The 12440-nt window shown below is 42.6% G+C and overlaps 2 long non-coding RNA genes across 6 annotated transcripts; one reads left to right on the top strand and one right to left on the bottom strand.

The window, feature by feature from the left end:
* Nucleotides 1-418: 418 nt before the first annotated feature.
* On the top strand, nucleotides 419-2893 carry LOC127912835 (uncharacterized). Of its 5 annotated transcripts, none has more exons than XR_008083576.1 (3): nucleotides 419-816; nucleotides 1135-1187; nucleotides 1350-2893. It is a non-coding gene; the product is annotated as an uncharacterized LOC127912835 (long non-coding RNA). The 5 variants fall into 5 exon arrangements; XR_008083575.1 differs by having other exon boundaries at nucleotides 976-1187; nucleotides 1244-2893; XR_008083574.1 differs by having other exon boundaries at nucleotides 923-1187; nucleotides 1244-2893.
* A 6-nt stretch (nucleotides 2894-2899) lies between these two features.
* LOC127912836 (uncharacterized) lies at nucleotides 2900-7702 on the bottom strand. The gene is made up of 3 exons (XR_008083577.1): nucleotides 7209-7702; nucleotides 4659-4823; nucleotides 2900-4460 (listed from the first exon to the last, which is right to left on the bottom strand). It is a non-coding gene; the product is annotated as an uncharacterized LOC127912836 (long non-coding RNA).
* Between the last annotated feature and the right edge of the window lie 4738 nt (nucleotides 7703-12440).

Below are 12440 nucleotides of genomic sequence, written 5' to 3'. Positions count from 1 at the left end.
TCCCTGATCATAATACAATAAATCCCTGATCATAATACAATAAATCCCTGATCATAATACAATAAATCCCTGATCATAATACAATAAATCCCTGATCATAATACAATATATCCCTGATCATAATACAATAAATCCCTGATCATAATACAATACATCCCTGATCATAATACAATAAATCCCTGATCATAATACAATAAATCCCTGATCATAATACAATAAATCCCTGATCATAATACAATATATCCCTGATCATAATACAATAAATCCCTGATCATAATATAATACATCCCTGACCATAATATAATACATCCCTGACCATAATATAATACATCCCTGACCACAATATAATACATCCCTGACCATAATACAATACATCCCTGATTATAATACAATACATCCCTGATCATACCATCAAATCTATCTTTGGGTATTTCGCATGTAAGATTGTTAGGGCCCTAGAAATAATTAAATGTTTGGCCCCATTCCCTTTCTGGGAAGGTGTGTACTGGTTAGAGCCCTAGAAAGCATTAAGCGTTTGGCCCTAGTGTAAGGTGTGTACTGGTTAGAGCCCTAGAAAGCATTAAGCGTTTGGCCCTAGTGTAAGGTGTGTACTGGTTAGAGCCCTAGAAAGCATTAAGCGTTTGGCCCTAGTGTAAGGTGTGTACTGGTTAGAGCCCTAGAAAGCATTAAGCGTTTGGCCCTAGTGTAAGGTGTGTACTGGTTAGAGCCCTAGAAAGAATGAAGCGTTTGGCCCTAGTGTAAGGTGTGTACCGGTTAGAGCCCTAGAAAGCATTAAGCGTTTGGCCCTAGTGTAAGGTGTGTACTGGTTAGAGCCCTAGAAAGAATGAAGCATTTGGCCCTAGTGTAAGGTGTGTACCGGTTAGAGCCCTAGAAAGCATTAAGCGTTTGGCCCTAGTGTAAGGTGTGTACCGGTTAGAGCCCTAGAAAGCATTAAGCGTTTGGCCCTAGTGTAAGGTGTGTACCGGTTAGAGCCCTAGAAAGCATTAAGCGTTTGGCCCTAGTGTAAGGTGTGTACCGGTTAGAGCCCTAGAAAGCATTAAGCGTTTGGCCCTAGTGTAAGGTGTGTACCGGTTAGAGCCCTAGAAAGCATTAAGCGTTTGGCCCTAGTGTAAGGTGTGTACCGGTTAGAGCCCTAGAAAGCATTAAGCGTTTGGCCCTAGTGTAAGGTGTGCATTACCGGTTAGAGCCCTAGAAAGCATTAAGCGTTTGGCCCTAGTGTAAGGTGTGTACCGGTTAGAGCCCTAGAAAGCATTAAGCGTTTGGCCCTAGTGTAAGGTGTGTACTGGTTAGAGCCCTAGAAAGCATTAAGCGTTTGGCCCTAGTGTAAGGTGTGTACCGGTTAGAGCCCTAGAAAGCATTAAGCGTTTGGCCCTAGTGTAAGGTGTGTACTGGTTAGAGCCCTAGAAAGAATGAAGCGTTTGGCCCTAGTGTAAGGTGTGTACCGGTTAGAGCCCTAGAAAGCATTAAGCGTTTGGCCCTAGTGTAAGGTGTGTACTGGTTAGGGCCCTAGAAAGCATTACGCGTTTGGCTCTAATGTAAGGTGTGTACTGGTTAGGGCCCTAGAAAGCATTACGCGTTTGGCTCTAATGTAAGGTGTGTACTCCAGTTACCCTGCTTTAACAGGATTACAACAGATAAAACATACTAAGATGCCCTGCGGCTGGGGGCAGAAATGAAATAGGATGTAATAAGGTAATCTGGTGACTGGTGATAAGAGGATCTAAACAGAATAGCAGCCAACAATAGATCAGCTATCACTGAACAGGGAGCAGAGATGGGCTCTGTCTGAAGGACTGCAAGACAGCCCTGGGTTGATGTGATGTCAAGAATGTACATGAACAATGTTGTGTATCTTTTGTGAAATTTTATTTATAGAATAAGGCACTTTTACAATACATGGGTCATTGGCATTGTCGTTTACATTGCAGCTGTGTTTGTGTAATACATTTTATCACTAAAATAATGATACGCTCTGAATGAAACACACCTAAATGAAAGAGGAAATCATGCAAACTATCAGATAGCGATTGGATGTAATGTCATTGGATTTCCAATGTATATTACTGTAACATATTTAGTGAATTTAAAGGATGTTAATACATTAGTTATAATAACAAATGTAGTCGTACTTAAAGATGTATAAACGTCAAATTTGTGTGCAAAGTATACTTTGTAGGAGAGCAGAACATTGCTAGAATATAAAGGGATCCATTTATAATACTATTCTTGTAAAATAAGATGTGTGCAATACATGTCATGCTCAATTCACTGAATCTAGACATTTGACTATTGGCTCTGACATTCTTACTGTCTATCGGGATAATTGACATTGTCTACTAGTAATGTAATGTAAACGTGACAAGAGAAAATCCAAAAAGCAGGCATAGGCAACGAATGGTTCAGCAGCTGAATTGATCAGGACCACACCACGTGATCATGGTTAGGTAAAGAATGGTTCAGCAGCTGAATTGATCAGGACCACACCACGTGATCATGGTTAGGTAAAGAATGGTTCAGCAGCTGAATTGATCAGGACCACACCACGTGATCATGGTTAGGTAAAGAATGGTTCAGCAGCTGAATGGATCAGGACCACACCACGTGATCATGGTTAGGTAAAGAATGTTTCAGCAGCTGAATTGATCAGGACTACACCACGTGATCATGGTTAGGTAAAGAATGGTTCAGCAGCTGAATTGATCAGGACTACACCACGTGATCATGGTTAGGTAAAGAATGGTTCAGCAGCTGAATGGATCAGGACCACACCACATGGTTAGGTAAAGAATGGTTGAGCAGCAAGGGCCTGGTTTGTTTCAAAACAGAAAATACAGAGATTCATTGAAGCACAACAAATTAGACGTATGTCTAACCCCCCTCGGAAATAATTTAGATCCAATACAGAAGGTGATATCCAAAGTACATTCTGATATGATCTTTATCAGATATGTAGTTTCCATAGTGGTGAAATATGGGGTCAACCAAGCTTCTGGTGTTTCTTTCTTATCAAGCGAGCCAAGCAGTTAACATATAATTGTATTCATTTAAATATTTGAAATGGTATTAGTACAGCTAGTTTAATTAATTTGTATGATAGACCAGTTGTTTAGCTGTTGATTTTTTCATTATTCTTAAAAGACAAAGAATGCTTGTAAAAAAAAAAAAACTAAAACCTTTTGAATATTAAATACCATACATTTATTTTTTTATGACATTTAATAGACATGAAAAAAAAATTCTGGAGGGGAATCTTGAGTGAGGCTCTATAAGTTAAGTAGTTTCTATAATGGTGTTTAAATGGATTTTACATGGGTGTTAGGGTTCAGAATGCACCCTGCATCCGACCAGGGGGACTGACTGATACATATTCATGGCATATAACATACATATGATAACATGGAAAACCCAGTTATGGTCTATTTGAGCCTGTGGTAATTGTTATCGAGACCCACTCTCCTCCAATGCATAAATTGAGCTCTCGCTAGAGCGGTGGACATTTTGTTGTCTGGGCTCCGGTGTGGCAGCTCTTTCGTGTGGAAAACCCAACGCGATAAATGTCATTTCAAAATCAATTTGCATAAAAAAAGGAGAAGGAGGAAAAGAGTGCTTGGTCTGGACGACTGATAATAAATAGACTCGAGAGATTTGCATGAGAGAGGACCAGGGCCATGCAGTCTAACCTCTGCTATAACTGCACAACAACACTATCCGGTTGTATCAGAAGCCTATGAAATACACACTCACTGTAGCATATCTACCACACAACACAAATACATAATGCAGCATGAATATATGCAAATACACTTTCATATACTGGACATGATAATGGTCAAATAAACATGTGACATCTGAAACATTTGTGACAAAACGACAACAACACAGTATAAACAATTATGAAAAAGGGTGGGGAGGGGGGCGGTTAAATATAAAAAAAAACTGCAGACGAGAGTGGTTGGTCGACACTATCTCAAGACTGGACAGCACAATCATCACTGAAACAGATAGGCAGCCGGCAGTGCTCTGTCTCCTTGCTTGATAAATGGGCCTGGATGTCAGTCAGTCTCTACGGTTTGTGTTTCGGTGTGCCAACTCCTCAGTATTAAAAGGAAACAGGTAAGGGTGCACTTTGAGCTGCTTCGATCTGATCAATAGTCCTCAGCTGCAGACGAAGACAGACGAAGAAGAAGAAGAGGACTCTCCTCGACTACGCGTATTCTTAAGCAATAACAACGTGATCCGTATTATACACCCAAGAATACCCGTCACCGAAGAGAATCTTAAACACAGAGAGGCAATAATGGGAATCGCAAGCAAGCGTGACCGCATCATCAAATTCCTCAGTCGATCCCAATGGCAAGCAACACAGAGAAAGACGCTGTATCAACATCATTGATTGAAGACGCCTTGAAGCACAACACAAGGCCCATTCAAAGGTTTTTCTGCAAATAGAAATTAACAACACAGTGCATTGTTCAATCCATAGCCACAAGAACAAAGTGGTGTAAACTATCTTCTCTTCCAAGGGTCTGCATCTCTCTCTCTCACACACGCCAGTGGTCAAATAAATGGAGCTCCATAAGACAGGAGAGGTAAAGGGGTGGTGTGTGGGGACGCTTGCCCCCTCAGCATGCTCTTACCTGGGCCAGAGGTGGTCTGAAGCCCTGCCCTCCTTGGAAGTGCTGGTGGTCCTGTCCTCCAGGAGCGATCCATAAGGAGGAAGAGATGCCCATTTTAGCCCTGTCCTGCTCTCTCTCTCTTTTGCTCTCACCCCACACCAGCATATCCACACATAATGAAACCTCCTGGAAACACAGAGATGTAGAGGTTAAGGGTCACAACCACAACCACCCATGGCCTTTTAAACCATCCATAATACCATAGACTAGTACATTCCATTAACATCCTACGGTCAACCCAACCCCCTCCTCCTACAGAATCTGGTCAAATCAAACAAACCGAGAGAATGCCAGGAGGCAGGTATAAAACATGGACTATTTGAAAATTATTTTGTCCTGAATGTCAGACTAACAGAGACAACAGGGGTCGCTTGAGATTTTATTCCAAAACATACACCTACTATTCCTATATTTAATATAATACATTTAATTAAATCTTTGTAATGGAAAATGTCATCTGCACAAATTTGCCAGAATCGAAATAATATCGTTCTTTAAATTATTCTGAATAAAATACATTTTGAAATGTGTTGTTGATATAAAATGTGAGGTGTGTTATTGTGAAGTGTTAATTCAACAAAGGCCCTGAATTTTTGAAGATAATTTTCCAAATTAAAGTAATAATTAAATGCCGCTATGAAGACATAAATAATGTATGATAAGTCAAAGCAATTTCATTCCAACCGACTCTAATTGATTTGCTCACATGAATGCAAATAGCAGGCTCCAACTAAGTCTATCCAAAATCATTCCATGGATTCGATGTAAAAAAAAAAATTATAATAATTGATTCAAGATCTACAATTACTTCATTAATCGTTTTGTAAAAGAAAAAGACTTCATCTGCATCTCCACAACCTCCAGATATATATTAAGAAACTGTTATTCCCGACTTCACCGTTCAATCCTTAAAAACGTGTATGTCTGACAATTACATTATGCATGACAGCCAGGATGAAATCCATACCAGAACTAACGATGGAAAAAGGAAAGCATTTAGACAGTTAACCACTGAAATAATCAAAGCAACCAATTTGAAGATAAAAAAAAAATAGATCATTACAATCCACTCTTGGTTGGACCTGAAAGAAAACGCCCTAAAAAGATAGAAAAGAAAAAAAACTGAAATTGGGAAATCACTCTACAGTACTTAGCTAAATCACCCTACAGCTATAGCTACTATTCCAAGACAAAATAAATCCTGGTCAAAACTAACAGGATGACACAGTGAAAACCATGCAGCAATTTGTTCAGCTTACCTAAACCACAATTTCGCCCCCACACTGAGGAAAACAGGGTGATGGAGACAAACAGACAGAGAAAGAAAGAATGAAAGAAAGAATAAAAGACAGAACAAAAAAGAGAGGTGCTTATCCGTCAGTGTCTCTCGTTCTCTCTTCTACCCAGCAGTTAGACTAGGAAGCTGAGGCACGGGGCACAACAATAGCAGCTCTCCAGCATCCCCTCTCTCCTCTTAGGCTGGACCACTTCTCTCTGGTCTCTAAAGCAGCCTGAAAGACCCCCCCCCCCCCTGTGCTGTTGAGAGCTGGGACATACCCCCCACACACTAGCCTTTGTACCCCACCCTCCCCCCACACACAAGCCCATATCCGGGTGGATAACCCCATCCATCCACCCCCATCAATCCACCCTCCAACCCTATGGGTGTTTCCACCCATCTTAAATATACACAGAATAAACTTACCAGGATCATTGATTCACCTATAGAAACTCGAACCAAGAGTTTCTTTACGTAGAAAAGATGCTCATCAAAGAATAGTTCTAAGATACATTTTCACTAACAGATGGATATTCTGTGCTTTTTTTTCACACATTATTCAAAGTTCTACTAGGTATCTTTGGCTTGAATCACATTTTTGAGCTGATTTAGTTCAATACTCACAGATGTATACCCCTGTACTTAGACCACCATACGTTGCAGGCAGAGATGAAAAGATGAGTAGGAGAACAGAGGGAGAAGAAGAGTGAGAATCTGTGCAGATTATTTTTTTCTGCTGTGGTCGGCCGGAGTATCTCTGGATGAATCTGTATTCTCTTCCTCACTCCTCCACACCTCCCTCCTCCCCGTCCTCTTCGGTCTGAGAGGCTCTTGCCTCGTGCCTCCGCCAGATGAAACCCCCCTTACTTGCTGGACCCTTTTTCTGATTGCAATTTAATTGCGGGAGTCCCATGAATATGGTAATACCTCACACCACACGAGACGAATCCAATGAAAAAAAGAAAGCCACCAGACAGTCAAACACACCAATACACACAACGGGACGACAAAGCACACAAAAAACAAACACCAAGAAAAATGAACACCAAACTCCTTTTGTATGTACATCAATTTTGTACACTGTTGGTCAGTATACAGCAGAGAGAAAAAAACATGTCTGCACCAACAAAAAAAACAAGAAAATAAAAATTGATCACAATTTTTACTTCTTTTTGGGATGAAAAAAGAAGAAGAGGGAATTGTGGCATATCCACTTGTGTTGAAGCTCTTACCCTGTGAGTGTTGGTCCAGGCACAGCCTTCCACAGAGCTACTAGCCAGGCTGGTGTCTGATCCCCTGCCTCAGAGAAGACATGCCGTGATTGTAAGGTATATCACCTTGTTTTTGTGTTGTCCACAGTGGAGAGCGGGGGATTGCAATGGGGTTAGCAGCCTGCGCATCGACCAGCAGCGTTTGTTCACAGGCAGGTGTTCCCCATGCGCAGGCAGCCCCCTCGCAGTCCCAGCGTGTAGCAGTAGCGCCTAACGTGTCAGCCAGTCAGTCAGCCAGCCAGCCAGCCAGCCAGCCATGGAGTTGTGCAGGTGGATGAGGCTGCAGTAGCAGCAGCATCAGCAGCAGCAGCATCTCAGGGAGGGATGATGCTCAACAACAGGATCAAACCTCCTCTTTGCACAGTTGTTGCTCGCCACAGCGAATGAACTTACAGCTAGAGAGCGAGAGGCAGAGAGAGACAGAGAGAGAGAGAGAGATGGGAAAGAGAGAGGGATGGGAGAGAGAGTGACAGAGAGAGGAGAGACGAGTGGTGTGATGTGAGTGTGTGAGAGAGAAAGGAGGAGAGAGAGAGGTAGAAAGAGGAGGGAGTGGAAGGAGAGGTGGGGTTAGAGAGGGAGAGAAAGGAGGAGGGAGATAGAGAGAGGGGAGAAATCGCAGCAAACCCACAGCTACAAGTCTGTGGATTGACATTGGATCCTCTCTCCTGCTCAGAGGAAGGGAAAGGAGAGAATAATTAGATTTGAGCTTCACATATGGTTCCAGGAGGCAGGCAGTAAGTCGTGGTGGGTCGCGGATCTCAGGCACCTAATGGTGGATTAATTGAGGGACATCTGACATGCTGCACGCTCTATGGGCCCCACGTTGACTGGTTCCCAAACGGGGGTAGGGGGTGCACGAGGGGCCATGTAACCCCCCGGGGACCGCTGTTAGTACAATGAGCTGAAGAAAATACCATCATGAAAATGGTTCTATGTACTATGTTCTTTCCTTCTCCTTCCCTGATCACCAGCATGTGTTGTTTGATATTAAAAAAAGAGAGGGATGAAAATAAGGTCATTTCTCTCTGAGTTGTAAAGATTCTCATTTGATTTCCTTCTGGGGAGATAAGTCAAATGTGTGTTACTGTCCTCCGTTGAAGAGGAAAGGAAAGTATTAGAGACGTCCTCAGTGTGATGACGAGTCGTTCGATCTTATGAGAGAGAGAGAGGGGGGACAGGGGAGAAAAGACAGAGAGAGAGAGAGGGGGAAGACAGAGAGAGGGGGGAGACAGAGAGAGGGGGGACAGGGGAGAAAAGACAAAGAGAGAGAGAGGGGGGACAGGGGAGAAAAGACAGAGAGAGAGAGAGAGGGGGGAGACAGAGAGAGACCAGAAGCCCAATGCATTTCCTTGGAATAAAGGAGAGAAAAGACAAACACACCTCATTTCTTTCAGACTGATGTAAGGTTGTCTTAACGCCAACAAGCCTTTTAACTTCCCGCAATGGGGCTGCCTTTTGAATTTCAATTACGAGGGCCCAAAATGATTTGAAGAGGGATTTTTTTTCTTGGTAATTGTCTGATCAGAGATGATTCCCTGGTGATCAAAGATAAGATCTGTAAACACTCAGGCTGATCAATGGAAAAGTACTTTTGATGTGACACTGTTCTTAATATTCTCTCAAAGACAACTTTTCATGTACTTAAAGCTTTCCCATTGATTTAAATTATCTAATCATTCTCAGTGTAATATTCACTGTTTTGAAAATCAGTGGCACATATAAATTATTGTTATATTATACACCGAACCTTCAGTCTTAGCTGAGTAAATTAAAAAATTCAGATCCGGGGTCTTAATTTCGATGAATTCCCCTTAAGTAAATGTCACACACAAACAAACACACAAGCTTTAGCCTAACTCTACAAAAACTATTTGTGTGAGGCTAAAACATGTTCACCAATCTTAAAGATATGTGGAAAAATTATATAAGCATTATCTTCTAGTATGATTCTGATACAAAGCAGACAAAAGAATGAAATGGGCAGAGTTCCACTCAGAGCACAGCTCTTTACTGCCCCCTATTGATCCCTGTGGGTCTCGCATCACAGACCCAGCAGCACCAGGCTCTGCTCGTTGTTCTCTGAAAGGATGTTTCATTCTGAAGGCATTCAGAATGACACATTAGAGCTGAATAACAAATAATTCTTTACGAGGCAAAGCCATTCAGGGAGACAAACAAACAGCACACAAACCGAGACAAAGAAAAGGCATGCAGAAAGCTTCCTCTCCTACTGGAAAAGTAAGGAGTGGAAAGGAGAGGGGGGCAGAGAGCGAGAGAGAGAGAGAGAAGGAGAGAGATGGTGAGGGCATAGACAGAAGGAAGGAGAAGGTTTGAGGTAGGAGTGACTTTTGAGATGGTTCAGGGTGGAATGAGCAAGTCACATAATCATTCAGATTAAAGGCCAAGTCTCTTCTCCGCAAAACGTGTCGCCTCACGTCCACACAAAAAAATCCATAAGGCACTTTTTTTTAAACAAGGTCTCAATTAATGCGAGTGTGTATGGGTATACTGGGGGAATGTAAGGGGTTAAATCCTGCTCTCTGTTGTTGAACTGAACCCCTTGTTTGCTCGAGTTGAGGTAATTGAAATGGACTGTTCTTCATCGATTAGGAAGATACTTATATGATGCAATACAACAGGTAAGTCTGCAGGACCTTGGTGTATTTTCATACACAGCCTATACTGTTCAGGAATACCACTATGTATACCAACTCAGTGGCCTTGTGTTTAGAGTGTACACCCTGAGATTGGAATGTCGGGGGTCATTTAGTGACTGTCAAAAGCAGTGGTGCAGTGGAGGGTAAATGCAAGTAAACACAGCTAACCAACTTTTTTTGTGGAGGGGGCTCACCTTTTGCTGAAAAATGATGTTGAAGATATATACTAACGTTAGGTGCTATCTAAAACCTAAAAAGGGCTCTTCGGCTGTCCCTGGGGGACAACCCTTTGAAGAACACTTTTTGGTTCCAGGAAGAAGAACCCTTTTGAGTTCCATGTAGAACTCTTCCCACATAGCGTTCTACATGGAACCCAAAAGTGGTTCTCTTATGGGGACAGCCGAAATAACCCTTTTGGAACCCTAAGAGTGCAGTTAGAAATGGCGATCAGAGTACCCACCTATTTGCTTTAGCACGACATCACCGGTCATTAGGCAACAGCATCTACTATCACAATTAGTCAGTCCATCTCTATTTAGTCTCTCTGATATATTATTAATAATACATATTACTAGATTACCTGTATTCACAGATTACTATTACTACTTGCTTATGAACTACTGTATGAATTGTTACATTACCACTTTTAGCACCTGTACAGATCCCCTGACTAGAAATTATGTATTCAAATTTGATACACTCAATTAATTCACCTCATGGATCATGCTAGATGCAAGGATGCTGGCCTGCCACTACTCATGCAAAGCATACTGTAGGGACTTGGCAGTGTTTTGATTTAACACCCAACATGAGCACAAATGCTACCAATGCGTATCGACACAGATAAACGGTTTGGAATTACTTACAAAGGACACATACAAACACCACACACATCCAGGCGCACACACACACACACACACGCACGCACACGCACACACAGTTAGTCAAATTGTTTTTTTTCACTAGTCTTGTGGGGACTTCTGGTCCCCACAAGTATAGTTAAACACGTCCACACACACACACACACACACACACACACACACACACACACACACACACACACACACACACACACACACACACACACACACACACACACACACACACACACACACACACACACACACACACACACACACACACACACATCTGAACCATTGCAAGTCCGGTACATAGCCTTCGCTCCACATATTTAAACGGACACAAGGGACAGAGAGATGAGAAGACTATGCTGCGAAGGCTAAACACAATGCAGCTGCAACATAATGGCCTTACATTCATTCCATTGCATTATTAAAGAGAGAGAGAAAGAACGCCTCAGGCGAAGGGCTGAGGGGAGAGGCAACAATAAACAAGAGAAAATGCACACATTTGAAAACAGACACTTAGAACATTTACCAATGCTGCAGGTGAGTATTGGGCCTGCAGTAGGCAGTGAGTATGATAACACACTAGACAGATAGGTCTACATGATATTACCCCACAGATACCAGTGCAAAAGCCTCATGGCAACAAAACACTGGGTACGGCAATATCCTGCATAGCAACATCAACGCACTCATGCACTGCGCTCTATTTGTGCATCCCAAATGGCACAGTATTCAGACTACTTCATTTCTTCCAGATTTTGTTACGTTACGGCCTTATTCTAAAATGGATTGAATTGTTTGTTTCCCTCATCGAACACAATTTCCCTCATCTACACACAATACCCTATAATGACAAAGCAATAACAGGGTTCTATAACTGAAATTTCACATGTACAGAAGTATTCAGACTCTTTACTCATTACTTTGTTGAAGATACTTTGGCAGTGATTACAGCCTTGAGTCTTCTTGGGTATGATGCTACAAGCGTGGCACACCTGTATTTGGGGAGTTTCTCCCATTCTTCTCTGCAGATCCTCTCAAGCTGTGTCAGGTTGGATGGGGAGCGTCGCTGCACAGCTATTAGATTGGGTAAAAGTCAGGGCTCTGGCTTGACCACTCAAGGACATTCAGAGACTTGTCCCGAAGCCTTTCCTGCGTTGTCTTGGCTGTGTGCTTAGGACCGTTGTCCTGTTGGAAGATTAACCTTCGCCCCAGTCTGAGGTCCTGAGTGCTCTAGAGCAGGTTTTCATCAAGGATCTCTCTGTACTTTGCTCCGTTCTTCTTTCCCTCGATCCTGACTAGTCTCCCAGTCCCTGCTGCTGAAAAACATCCCCACAGCATGATGCTGCCACCATCATGCTTCACCGTAGGGATGTTGTTGGCCAGGCGAGGAGCACTGACTGGTTTCCTCCAGATGTGACGCTTGGCATTCAGGCCAAAGTGTTCAATCTTGGTTTCATCAGACCTGAGAATCTTGTTTCTCATGGCCTGAGAGGCCTTTAGGTGTCTTTTGGCAAACTCCATGTGGGCTGTCATGTGCCTTTTACAGAAGAGTGGCTTCCGTCTGGCCACTCTACCATAAAGGCCTGATTGGTGGAGTGCTGCAGAGATGGTTGTCCTTCTGGAAGGTTCTCCTATCTCCAGAGATGAACTCTGGAGCTCTGTCA

Source organism: Oncorhynchus keta, chromosome 28 (genome assembly GCF_023373465.1).
Source record: "Oncorhynchus keta strain PuntledgeMale-10-30-2019 chromosome 28, Oket_V2, whole genome shotgun sequence".
In the NCBI taxonomy this organism is placed as follows: domain Eukaryota; kingdom Metazoa; phylum Chordata; class Actinopteri; order Salmoniformes; family Salmonidae; genus Oncorhynchus; species Oncorhynchus keta.
Note: the sequence above shows the minus strand (reverse complement) of the source record. Positions and strands in the feature narration are given on the sequence as shown.